At 36.6% G+C, this 12,490-nt stretch overlaps 1 protein-coding gene across 7 annotated transcripts in view; it reads right to left on the bottom strand.

Moving 5' to 3' along the window:
• cdh23 (cadherin-related 23) overlaps positions 1-12,490 on the bottom strand; it is a 1,363,918-nt gene that overhangs the window by 879,237 nt on the left and 472,191 nt on the right. The gene's annotated exons all lie outside the window — the stretch shown is intronic.

Here is a 12,490-nt window from a genome sequence, read left to right as displayed (position 1 = left end):
ATACAGTACATATTGGAGCATACATTACAATGTCAGAGTGATGCTTTCCTAAAGACTTCAAGGATTAATAAAAGAACAGTGGAACATTATGCTTTTAGTTCCAAAGTTCCAAAGCTGTGGAGCAGTCTGCTTGCTTGTGTAGGATATACCCTATTGTTCTCCAGGCTATACACTTACTACTTTAGTCTAGCACACACATTATGATCTTTTACTGGAACTTCTCTATTATGTTTTTTTTTCTTTTCTCATTAACCTACTATGTTACTTCGAGCCCATGCTACATTGCAAAGCTGTTATTCATTCCCATGGGAAGTGACACAGAAACAGTGGAAGCTTTGAAATCCCTCTTCATATTACCTGTACTCACATTATCAAATTCAGCAGAGTATGGGTGGACAATTGGCCTTTGTCGTCAGAACTGTGACTACATCCATCTTTAAATATGGCTTTGTCTGTTATAACTGAATGTGGACTCCACCCAGGGGTTTATTTTCTCTAAGGATGCAAATGACTACAGTTTCTGCTGTCCTTTGACACGCTGTAAAAACATTGTATCTTAAATACAATTTTAATGGGCCCATATTGTTATGATTTATTAATGTTAATAAAATCGAGGGGCTGCTTTACTGTGTGTGTTCAACCTAATTTGTATGCTCATTTGAATTAAAGATGTATAGTTTATTACTTCTGCCATTGCATTTACCTGAATACTTATGTAAGCACTATGAGCCTGTTCTACGTAAAGAGTGCTACACAAAGACTTGTTTGAATATTTACACTTGGTTTAACATTCTTTGAAATCTTGGGCATCATTTCTTTTTTGTTTATTGCATCAAAAGATAGTGAAATCATATTTTTGCTTATTGAATAGTTTTGCAACAATACATAATATACATAAAAAGAGCGAGAAAAGCATATATTGGAAGAATTACTTGATGAATATAAAACCCACTTTTGAAAGCATTTTACAATAGCTTGTAGTTAAAAATGAAGCCCAAATGAGCATGTTGCTGCTGACACAGGTTTTATAAACAGCAGTTCCAGATGAAGTGAGGTAAGAATTTCATCAATTGCTGTTTTATTTTTAGTTGTTGGATGTAAGGATTTATGAATAATTGAAGTTCCATCCATCCATCCATCTTCCAAATCCACTTATCCAGTCACAGTAAGCATCAGACACAAGACATGAACAATCTCTGACAGGGCACTAGCCCATCACAAGGTGAGCGCACACACACACACACACACACACACTCGAAGAACATGCAAACCCCACTCAGGGAGCCTACAGGACACAAAGCCTGGTCCCCTTACATGTGAGACAACAGCATGACCACTGCACCACCCTCTTCTTTCTTAAATATAAAACTAACTGTTAGACATGTAAAGTCAATGTTGAAGTTGTCGTTTGCAATAGACCATGACTGATAGCTGACCACTGTTGCTCTTTCTTAGGTAAATTATAGTGTCAGTGTAATACTGATTTATTATAATCTGCAGAAAATGTAGCTGTGAGGTTGTTTATAGCATCTTATAAATATTAGGTTCATGTTTATTCATGTTCTGCATGATGGCATACTGAATCATGGTTAAGGAAATCCTTTCCTCCTCAATCTCTAAATAAGTTATGTGACTTTTTCTTTACCTTGTTTTCAATTTTTACTTTAATGTTTATGAAAATCATTTAACTTAGCTGGTACAGCTCTAAACACCAGAAAAAGCTACTTTTTTGGTAAAGGTTTGGACTAGCTGCTAATGTGATAGTGTGTTCCCTGCCATGTGTGAAACTCTGCTGCTGTTTCAATATCTTGCATCGAGGATCTGTTTTGCTGTCAGAAACAGCTATCAGATGAGTAAAAGAGGACAATATACAAAATATGCAAGTTGAAATAGCATCTCTCAGTAGTAAATTAGTCATTAGTTGAGGTCACACTGAATGTTTCTCTTTTTAATTTGGAAGATTTTGAAAATTCAACAATGCTTTCTAGAGGGTAATTCCACAGTTTCCTTTGTTTAGCATGTTCTACTGAAGATGTTTCAACAAAAGCTGAAGAATAAATTTACAAAATTTCACAGTATCTGGTTGTTTCATGCAGTCAGACAGACATGAAGAAAGTAGTCCCTTTAGCATTATGTGAACACACCTAATAAATTGAATTGAAGTAAATAAAATTTTATTTTCTCATAAAGCTGTAGTCTTTAATTTTGTGCCAACATCAGGCCCTAGGGTGCTACTTTCAGACTTTTATTATTTACTAATTGTGGTAACGGAACAACATAAAAGGGTTAGGCTCTTCTCTGCATACCCTGTTTAATAGCAATATTTCTAATAAATCTTTGAAAAGAAAAGAAACAAAAGAGATCTAATTAGCAGTTTAGCGCTAAGGTTTCCAATACAGGCTTCTGTAGACTAATGTTTTCTCTGTGCACCTAAGACCGGACTTCCAACGCACACCGGAAGTGAGGTCACTCATCTTCAGTGGGTTCATCCTCCACTCTGGGGTAAAGGAAGGAAGAGAGATTAGTGCCTGCATCTCAACAAAACTCACCTACCATTTTACCTCCTTTGCAGAGCCTCCAACATACTCATGTAACACGTGTGCATGACATTATATAAAAAATATACTCATGATTTAAGTACCTAATTTAAAAATTCAGAGTGCAGTGTTACCAGAAAACACCAATTCCATACCAGGCCAGGGTGCGGCGGGTTGCACTGAATCTCTCTCTTTTCTCTCGACAGAACAGACAGGGGAAATTCTGCCCACCCTGGCCCCGAGGACGTAACGTTCTGTCCCGACCCTGAAGACGTCACTTCCAGTTCCGCCCTGATGACATCACTTCCGTCGAATCACCTTATAAACTTGCCATCACCCCTGCCAAGACAGTTTTGCTTTGGACTCGAACATATGCACGAGCATTGTAATTTGCAACCAGGGAAAGTATACGGGTTGCTGCCTTAAACCTTCATTGTGTGTCCAGTCATTTATTTCACAATGTGTATTTATTTATTAAAAATTGAGTTTTGTTAATTGTTGTTTATTTGATTTTACCTTTTTTATGTCACTGTAAATGTGTGTGGAAATCCTACCTTGTAAAATTAACAGCACTTTATAAAAAATAATTGCATGAATAGTTCATATTGTACTAAAGCTGTCAAAAATAGAACCTAAATGTCACCCGTCCATAAATAACATTCATCTATCCAAAACCTAAACCACTAGATCTTGGAATTAAGAGATCCATGGACCTAACAACTGACTAAATCATATCCAGCTCTGGAATTCATAAGCAGGTCAGTTTTACATGGAGCCTCTAACCCCTGTGCAATTGGATTTCATCCAAAGCATAAAAGAATGAACCTCTGCATGCTGAGAAAGGATCGGTCAATACAACATTTCATAAAAAGCAATAGTAAATCTGTGGCCCAGAAAGAATAGACAGATTATAGCTTCATTAAATGATACAAAGAGGAGCAGCTATGAAGATTCCCAGGCTAAAGTATATAGGCTTTGAATACAGACATAAAGAATCTAATCTACTGAGCCTCAAAGAGAGGATTAGGGGAGATTTAACTGAGGTGTGAAAATTCGTAAAGAAAGTAGACCTGGTCAGTCCTTTTAGCTCCCATTCCCTAAACACATGACACTGAGCAGAAACAAAGTTATAAGTTTAAAAGCAAGAAACAGTACGGCTGCAAATGGGCTAATGGAGTGAAGGAACAGCAATAATGATCTAGAACAACTTAATACCACAAATAGTCTGAAAATCAAAGCAGATGGGGAAGGGTAGCCAAATACACTAACTTGTTTTCTGAAACAGCTTTAACATTATTCGACTGAGGGGACTTTATCTCAGCATTGTTAGCTATAATACATGGCTTGAATTAACCCATCCTGAACACAAACCAGTACACAAACACAAATACATCCCCGTTTAAATTTGCTAATTGATCTATCAAGCAGACATTTCAGAAAACAATATTAGAATTGAGCAAATGTGCAAACCCCATGTAGACAGTGACTGGCCTTAGGAATTGAACTAATGTGTCATTGGGCAGCTTACTTTTAAAGTAGTTAAGAATGAATTTGAAAAATGCAGAAATTCATAAATTGGCATCATGGATTTGAAGTAAAATAACAAGCTACCAGTCCTTTTTTAATTAATGAGAGATGAATGAAAGGAGATATACACCATATATGTTCAAGGGTACTGTATACTTAGTTACACACCACATTAAATAATCTTTTTGGAACATTTTAAAAATGATTTATATAATATTCACATTTTTCACATTTTAATCTGTTTCAGCTATAATCATTTACTGTAAATTAGTTTTTCACCCACATGAAGCAACACTTAATACCCAGAATAACAAAGCAAAAACTGGATGTTAAATTTTTTTGTATATTTATTAAAAATAAAAAAAAACTTAAATATCACATTGGCACAAGTATTAAGACCCTTCTTTATGATACGTGAAATTTTGCCAAGCAATAAGGTCAAAGGGATTGCCTGCAGCATTCAAGGTTCCCAAGAGTACAGTGGCACCCATAATTCATAATTGGATTAAGTCTGGAACAACCATGACAGTTCCTACAGTTTGCTCCCAGGCCAAAGTGAGCAATTGGGGGAGAAGGGCCTTGGTAAGAAGCTACGAAGAAGCTGATGGTCATTCTAACTGAGCTCTAGAGAAACTCTTTGAAAATGGGTAAAGCACAGAAATCAACCACTCCACTAATCTGGGCTTCATAGCAGACTAGCCAGATGACACCTCAGACCCTGCTTAGAGTTTGCAAAAAGGCATCTAAAGGACTCCCAGACTTTAAAAAAGAAGATATTTTGTTTTGATGAAACCAAGATTGAACTGTATGGCTTTAATTCTAAGTGTTGTGTCCAGCAGTCTCCATCTAACCAGACATATTTTAAAATGATCTGCAGAGGAGAATAACATAACATCCCCAAATCCAAAACCTGTGCAAAACCTGGCATGTCATATGCAAGAAGACTCCAGGCTATTATCATTGACAAAAGACGGTTAACTAAGAACTAAGTAAAGAGTGTGAATGCTTGTGTCAATATGATATTTCCGGTATTTACTTTTAATAAATTAGCAGAAATTTCAAAAAATGTTTTTTCTTTGGTCATTCTGGAGCTTTCAGTGTTCTTATTTTATTTTGGTTTATTTTTTATTGCCTAAGCAACAATCACAAACAATATTTACAAATGGTTTGATTCAGTATTTTTAAAACAATAAAAATAAACACCTAATAAGATCAGAAGATTAAGAACTATATTAGTTACTTTATATCATGCTGAATAAGAAAATGAGTTCAAACTCAAAACAGCATATTTTAATGTAATATCAATACTGATATCTGACATCAGAACTGACAAAATCAACAAAAGCTACAGAAAGTACAGAAAATGAATGAAATATGGCATGCTTCAGGATAACCAAAGCATGCTACGGTCAGATTAATCAGGAAGAAGGGTAAAAGAACATGTATGAGATAAGCAAACCAAATAAATATATCTGCAATGCTTTTGAAAACAGTTATGTAGGAAAGCTTGCTTCTAGATTTAAAACGTGGATAATATTAGAATATGACACTAAAAATAGCAAAAACAGAAAAAAGGATTGGAAGATTGATATACACCATAATGTATCATAGTTTTAGACTGTAGAGCATTCATCCATCCAGTGATGTCTGTGTCAGAAGACAATTTGACAGCACTCTTTTGGGACCTCGCCTCATGTCCTGTATGCATTTCAGGTCACTATACAGTACTCTGGGAACTTTGAAAAATTTAGAAAATTTACAGATCTAAGTAGAAAGTCTTTAAAAGAAAAACTGGAGAAATGAAATTAGTGCTGAAACTGAAGAGGTTGAAAGGAACTAACTGAGGTGATTCAATTCTAGAAACATACAGTACATATAAGATACTATAGAGTGCTTCTGTAATAGCTAGATAGAAGTTAGAAGTTTGAACAAATATTTATTTACCCCCAGTTTACAAGATGCCAATGTCTGTTTGTCTCTCCGTTTTTTACAAGAGAACTACTTAACGAATTTAGATTGGGTTTTTTTCTATAATTTGCTTGAATGTTCTGGTTGATTTTGCGACTTCTCTCATTGCGCTAAGTATCATAGTTCACTTGTGATACCAATTTATTTGCATGTATCAGAGAGAGACGCAGCGGACTGAGGGGAGGGGGGCTTAGCCCTCCTCACTCACACGCCAGCCTCAGGGTGTGCACCTTACCTCCGCTTAGCTAGCGAACGAGAGAACTACTTAACACATTTAGATCAAGTTTTTTTCTATAATTTGCTTGAACATTCCAGTTGATTTTGCGACTTCTCTCATCAAAAATAATCCGAGACAGAGGCGGCGGGCCAAAGGGTAAGGTGAAGCATGATGTCAGGAGTGGAGCCGGGCAGGTTTTAGAGATGTACTTGCCTCCGCTTAGATAGCAATACCTGTTTGTTTATTGATTTTTAAAGTTTGTACTGTTCTACTACTACGCAGGTGGAGCTACGGGGATGACTAATATATATATACACACACACACACACAGTGGGATGCAAAAGTTTGGGCAACCTTGTTAATAGTCATTATTTTCCTGTATAAATCGTTGGTTGTTACGATAAAAAATGTCAGTTAAATATATCATATAGGAGACATACACAGTGATATTTGAGAAGTGAAATGAAGTTTATTGGATTTACAGAAAGTGTGCAATAATTAACCATTAACTATTAACCAGGTTGCCCAAACTTTCGCATCTTTGAGATACGAGCTGTCACTAGGTCGATTTTTATTCTTGAGTTACGAACCAAAATTTGAAATACGAGCCATCAAAGAGTTTGTCGCCGCACATTTCGAGGAACTGATGACAGAGGAGTTGACGGAACTACACACGCAGCAACACAGAGGTTCTGCAGGAGATCGGTATTGTGGAGGAGGTTATCTCTTAAAGTGAGATAAAGGAAGTGTTTGCAATGTGGGAAAAAGTTTTGAACTGTAAATAACAGAAACACTCTGAAAAAGTGATCGTCTGTCAGCAGCAGCGCTATTTAATGACACTTGCCTATTGCTTGACTTTATTGAAAAGAAAGTGATCGTGCAGCGACATTATTTAATGACACTTGCCTAACTCATTTCAGAAACATTCTAAAAGGGAAGGACTAAACAAAGTTCCTTGGACAGGTTTCCATTGAAACACCCTGAAAATGAAAGTGACGAAAGTGTGGCAAAAAAGAAAAAATCTAGTGAAGAAGAAAATTAAGTTAAGCAAAAGTGAAGTGAAGGAAAAAACATTACAATACGCTAATCAGCTTCGCCAACATCTGTTTATTTCTTTAGATTCTCTTTTATGTATTAGGTTTTATTTTGTTTGTATACAATATTTGTTCATTATAAATACATTTTTCTTCTGTTGAAAACATTTAACAGAACATTGGGGTGGTTTTTTGGGGGCTGGCACAAATTAATTCAATGGGGAAAATTGATTTGAGATACGAGCATTTTGACTTACGAGCTCAGTCATGGAACAAATTAAATCTTGTATCTCAAGGTATCGCTGTATGTATATATATATACACACACACACACTCACACACATATATATTATATATATATCTGTATTATTTGCATCTGAGATACATAATGCCACATTGCAGGGAAAAATATGTACTAAAATGTCTATTCTTTTATTTCTTAAAACAATTAACAATGTGTTAGTTTGCTTCAGCGTGGTGATGCCAATAGTCAGACAGATATTCTTCTGTTTTAGCTCACCTTGTGACATGGCACACGGCTCTTTAAGGCTGACACTGTCCACTCAGTATTCTGACAGTGATGCAGAAGACTTTACCAAATGGCACTCTAAAAATTTCCTTGGAATAAATGCAAAGAAAACTAAAGAGACAGTCATTGATTTTCAGAAAATGAAAACATAGGTGCCACGTACGCATATATAAATGGCGAACTAGGAGATGAGCATTTAAGGGTGGAGATTCAATGTAAGTGCTTTAGTTATAGCTAAAAAAAAATCCAAAAAAGGCTGTTTTTGTTGAGTAAATTGAATGATTTTTGCATGAATTGACACATTCTCAATATTTTTTAATTATCTGTTCTGGAGAGTATTTATTGTTTTGGCTCAATATGTATCTTTAGCAACATATCTGCCCAAGACAAAGTCAAATTCCATTGTCTGATTAATTCAGTGAGTAGGATAATTGAGGTAGAACAAAAATCAGTGCAACATCTACTATATATGAGGATGGTTCAAATACTCAACGATCCTACACACCCACTACATTGCAAAATTTAATTTAAGCTCTGGGGCACTAAAAAGATTCTAACAATGCTGAATAAAGACTTCCAGCTATAAGAGATCATTTGTACCCTCGGCAATTAGGCTATTTAATGAGAACAGATAACTGGAATACACATTCATCATCAACATGGCATATTCATAATGGCCACTGGGTACATAGATATAAAGTTTTTTAGTACAGTATATGTATTTGCATATGCTTTATAGCAGGCTGTTGACTGCTGAGGCTGGTAGGCAGGTCCAGCAACAAGATTGAGAGTAGTGAGTCGTGTAAGTAAAGGGAGCACTTTCTGTGGATGAAAGAAGGCTGGCAGAGTTGACGTGCAGTGGGAGTTAAGTGCAGGGAAGGATGTTCTTCCTCTGAAGGAGTGAGGTGTGAAGGAGGGTAAGACTGATTGGTCAAAACTTTTTTGACAGAGGAAAGGAACTTAGCAGGTGTTTGCTGTAGCCTAAAGGTTTAACCTCATATCTGGAGTTATAGCTTTGTTGGTTTGAAATAAAATCCCTGATTCGAGGCTTCCTCATGTTGGTGTGTGTGTGACATTTCTGCTGTTCCATTAGTTGTTATAATACATATTTATGTTTATATGCATATATAATTTATATGCATGCATGTTGGTGTTCAGATATACAGTTGTGCTCATAAACTTACATAACCTGGCAATATTTGTAAGGTGTGTAGCATACTTTAAAGAAGAGATGACTGATCTGGCAAAATACATTTCATTTACTTTTAATGGAATCCAAGTTAAGCTATAAGGCATCACAAAATAGCACAAGCATTAAACAAAACAAAGTAACAAGGAAAATAATTGCTTTATTGCTTTTTTTATTGCTCTTTAATTAATATTGTTTTTATCAGTATGCTGCTGCTGGAGTATGTGAATTTCCCCTTGGGGATTAATAAAGTATTTATCTATCTATCTATGTATCTATCTATCTATCTATCTAATGAGATGGTCCTTCTTCAAAAGTTTGCATACCCTTAGTTCTTAGTGGTTCCTTATACTGTATTTTCCCTTTCCTGACCTTTTTATATTTGCAACCTATGTCAATGCAATTTAATTGTCGATACACAAACCAAATGAATTTCCCTATATGGGATGTTAAAGTTAAGTTGCGTTGAGATGAGTTGAGTCCAGTCTGACACAATCTTGTGAGTGAGGTTCAAATTCCAGGTTGGAGACAAGCAGCACAGAAGGCTAACAGTAAATCCAATCTTAGCTACAATGTATGGACTTTGTTTTTAAATGAATTCGTGTCACTAAAATTCAATGTTACACAAGGATCTTTGTAAACAGGTTTAGACAATTTTAGCCGAGCATGAACACATCAAACCAATGTAAAGCCTATCTTTTGGGATTTCCTAGGAAGTAAACAAGTGGCAAACAAATCAATCAAAGTATAAGCCCATTCTAGGTAAGCCATCAGGAGTTGTATAGGTCAGATGGATGGAATGAGAACTTTTATTATGATATTTTTCATGTAATTTAACAAATAAAATGAAAACATTTTTCAATATTGTCACAGAGGAACTCTGTAAAGGACTGTATTTTAAGTAAAAAGCAGTGGATTTAAAGAAAAAAATGAGACTCATGGACTACAAGCTAAGAGTATTAGTCTGTCAGCAGAGCCAGTCAACCAACATACAAAAGATTCATCTTTGAGAGAAAAAAAAATGAAAAAAGTCTGAAATGCATTCACATTTCAAAAGTAAAGAAATTGCTTCAGATCGGATTTTCAATTATTACTATTTTTTTATATTACTTTTTTTTTTTAAACCCTCCTACAGAAGACATTTTCTCGGCTGATATGAAATCAGCGAGTAAAGGCTAATGGAGCTGAAGCCAGATCCCTCCCCAGCTTTTAGAGAAGTGATAGAAAGTGCCTATCACTCGACTGGCCTTGGAAAGGCAGACAGGATTAACAGCTTAGAGGTGAAAGACAAGTGCTCCCCGATGCACCCTAAACTCTGCAATCAAAACATACATTGCGCTGTGTTTGCTTACTTTTCACTGTACGTGAGCACTGGAACAACAATCTGTCACCTGGATCTCTCAAATAAATAACAGTCCAGAGCCTAGTGTTTTAAAAAGTCAGCCATCTGAAATGATCTGACCCAATTGTTTTTCAAAAAAGTTACTCTCTCGAGACAGCAAGGGTCATCATATTTCTTTCAAGGACAAATGCCCAGTCACAAAGAATAGCAAAACTTTTATTGTCTGGCTAATTTGTAAGGAAAGTTTACATGAATCTTTCTGATTTGGTACGCTTACTGAATGTTAATATTCGATAAATTAAAATGTATATAAATTGTCCATTTCCACTAATATTACCCACTTAATTCAACTTCACACCCTCACTGAATATAATAATAATAATAATAATAATAATAATAATAATACATAGGGCAGCACAAATTGAGAAAAAAGACCAACAGCTAACTCACAGTATACTAAGCTTTGCCTTGAAAGCAAAGAGCTCAGAGCAGTTTGCAAAGAAATCCTTTTTTAGACTTTACATATTTTATTTTGTGCAAGTTATAATTGGAATAGATGATTTTCAAAATGGATGGATAATGTCTAATGGAAAGTGAAGAATTTTTAAGCCTTTTTTTTTGTTCCTTTGACTAGGTGAAGAAGCTTTCAAGAGACTAAACTACAAGTAAAAGAGATTGACAGTGCAGTGTGCAGCTTGCTTAGACTCAAAATGCTGTTACAGTTTAGGGTTTTTTTATTTTAAATTAATATATGTCAAAAGTGTGACCGTGCTGGGATCAGCACTAGGGCAGCTTTTGTCTTTTTAAAGCAAAAAAAAAAAAACAACTATTAATAAAATTCAACAGTACAGTGACACAAGGAAGTTCTCAAGGACTGGCTACAAACAAACGAACAGAGATTAAAGAAACATTACACCCAAAAAATAGGTTTTGTCAAAAGTAAACTGTCTGAATGACTACAGACCAGTGACAATCACTCCAATCCTGATGGAGTCCTTTGAAATACTGATAGTAGAACAAATAAAAAGATTATTTCAGACAGCCATGATCACCGCTGGTTTGTAAATTTTTAGAACTGACTTTACACAGGACGCCATATCCCTTGTCTTAATAATATCTTGGCACATCTGGATAATAAAGCTGTTTAGTCCAGAGTCATGTTTATATACTACAGTTTATCGTTAAGGAGTGCTGTACCAGCATAGATGACCACCAAACTATCTCCAATCTCTAAAACTAGATTTTTGAATTCTAACCAGCAGAGCAAGAATGCTTGTATTGGCAGCATCACATTCACAACGCTAACGTATGCACTTTAGGTGACTGGTGTGCTAAGTATCCCCATATTTCTCCTTTGACTGTGTGGCCAGCCACAGCTTCAACTCCAACAGTAAATCTGCTGATGACCCCCACTATCATAGGCCTGATTACCATCAATGATGAGATGGTTTAAAGAGAAGAGATCTGCATGTTGACTCATTGGTGCCAAGACAACAACCTCACCCTTAATGTCAGGAAAACCAGGAAGGTAATCATACACATTTAAAAGGAAGAAGGCAGACCACACTTCAGTTTATATATGAAGAATGATGTTGAAAGAGTGAGTAGCTTTAAATTTCTTGGAGAGGCCATCACTGACAAATTAAAGTGGACAGGACACATTTTGGCTCCATCCATCCATCCATCCTCTTCCGCTTATCCGAGGTCGGGTCGCGGGGGCAGCAGCTTGAGTAGAGACTTCCCTCTCCCCGGCCACTTCTTCTAGCTCTTCATGGGGAATCCCGAGGCGTTCCCAGGCCAGCCAGGAGACATAGTCCCTCCAGCGTGTCCTGGGTCTTCCCCGGGGCCTCCTCCCGGTTGGACGTCCCCAGAACACCTCACTAGGGAGGCGTCTAGGAGGCATCCTGATCAGATGCCCAAGCCACCTCATCTGACTCCTCTCGATGCGGAGGAGCAGCGGCTCTACTCTGAGCCCCTCCCGGATGACTGAGCTTCTCACCCTATCTCTTAAGGGAAAGCCCAGACACCCTGCGGCGGAAACTAATTTCAGCCGCTTGTATTCGTGATCTCGTTCTTTCGGTCAGTACCCATAGCTCATGACCATAGGTGAGGGTAGGAATGTAGATCGACTGGTAAACTGAGAACTT

This window comes from Polypterus senegalus, chromosome 1 (genome assembly GCF_016835505.1).
Source record: "Polypterus senegalus isolate Bchr_013 chromosome 1, ASM1683550v1, whole genome shotgun sequence".
NCBI lineage: Eukaryota > Metazoa > Chordata > Cladistia > Polypteriformes > Polypteridae > Polypterus > Polypterus senegalus.
Note: the sequence above shows the minus strand (reverse complement) of the source record. Positions and strands in the feature narration are given on the sequence as shown.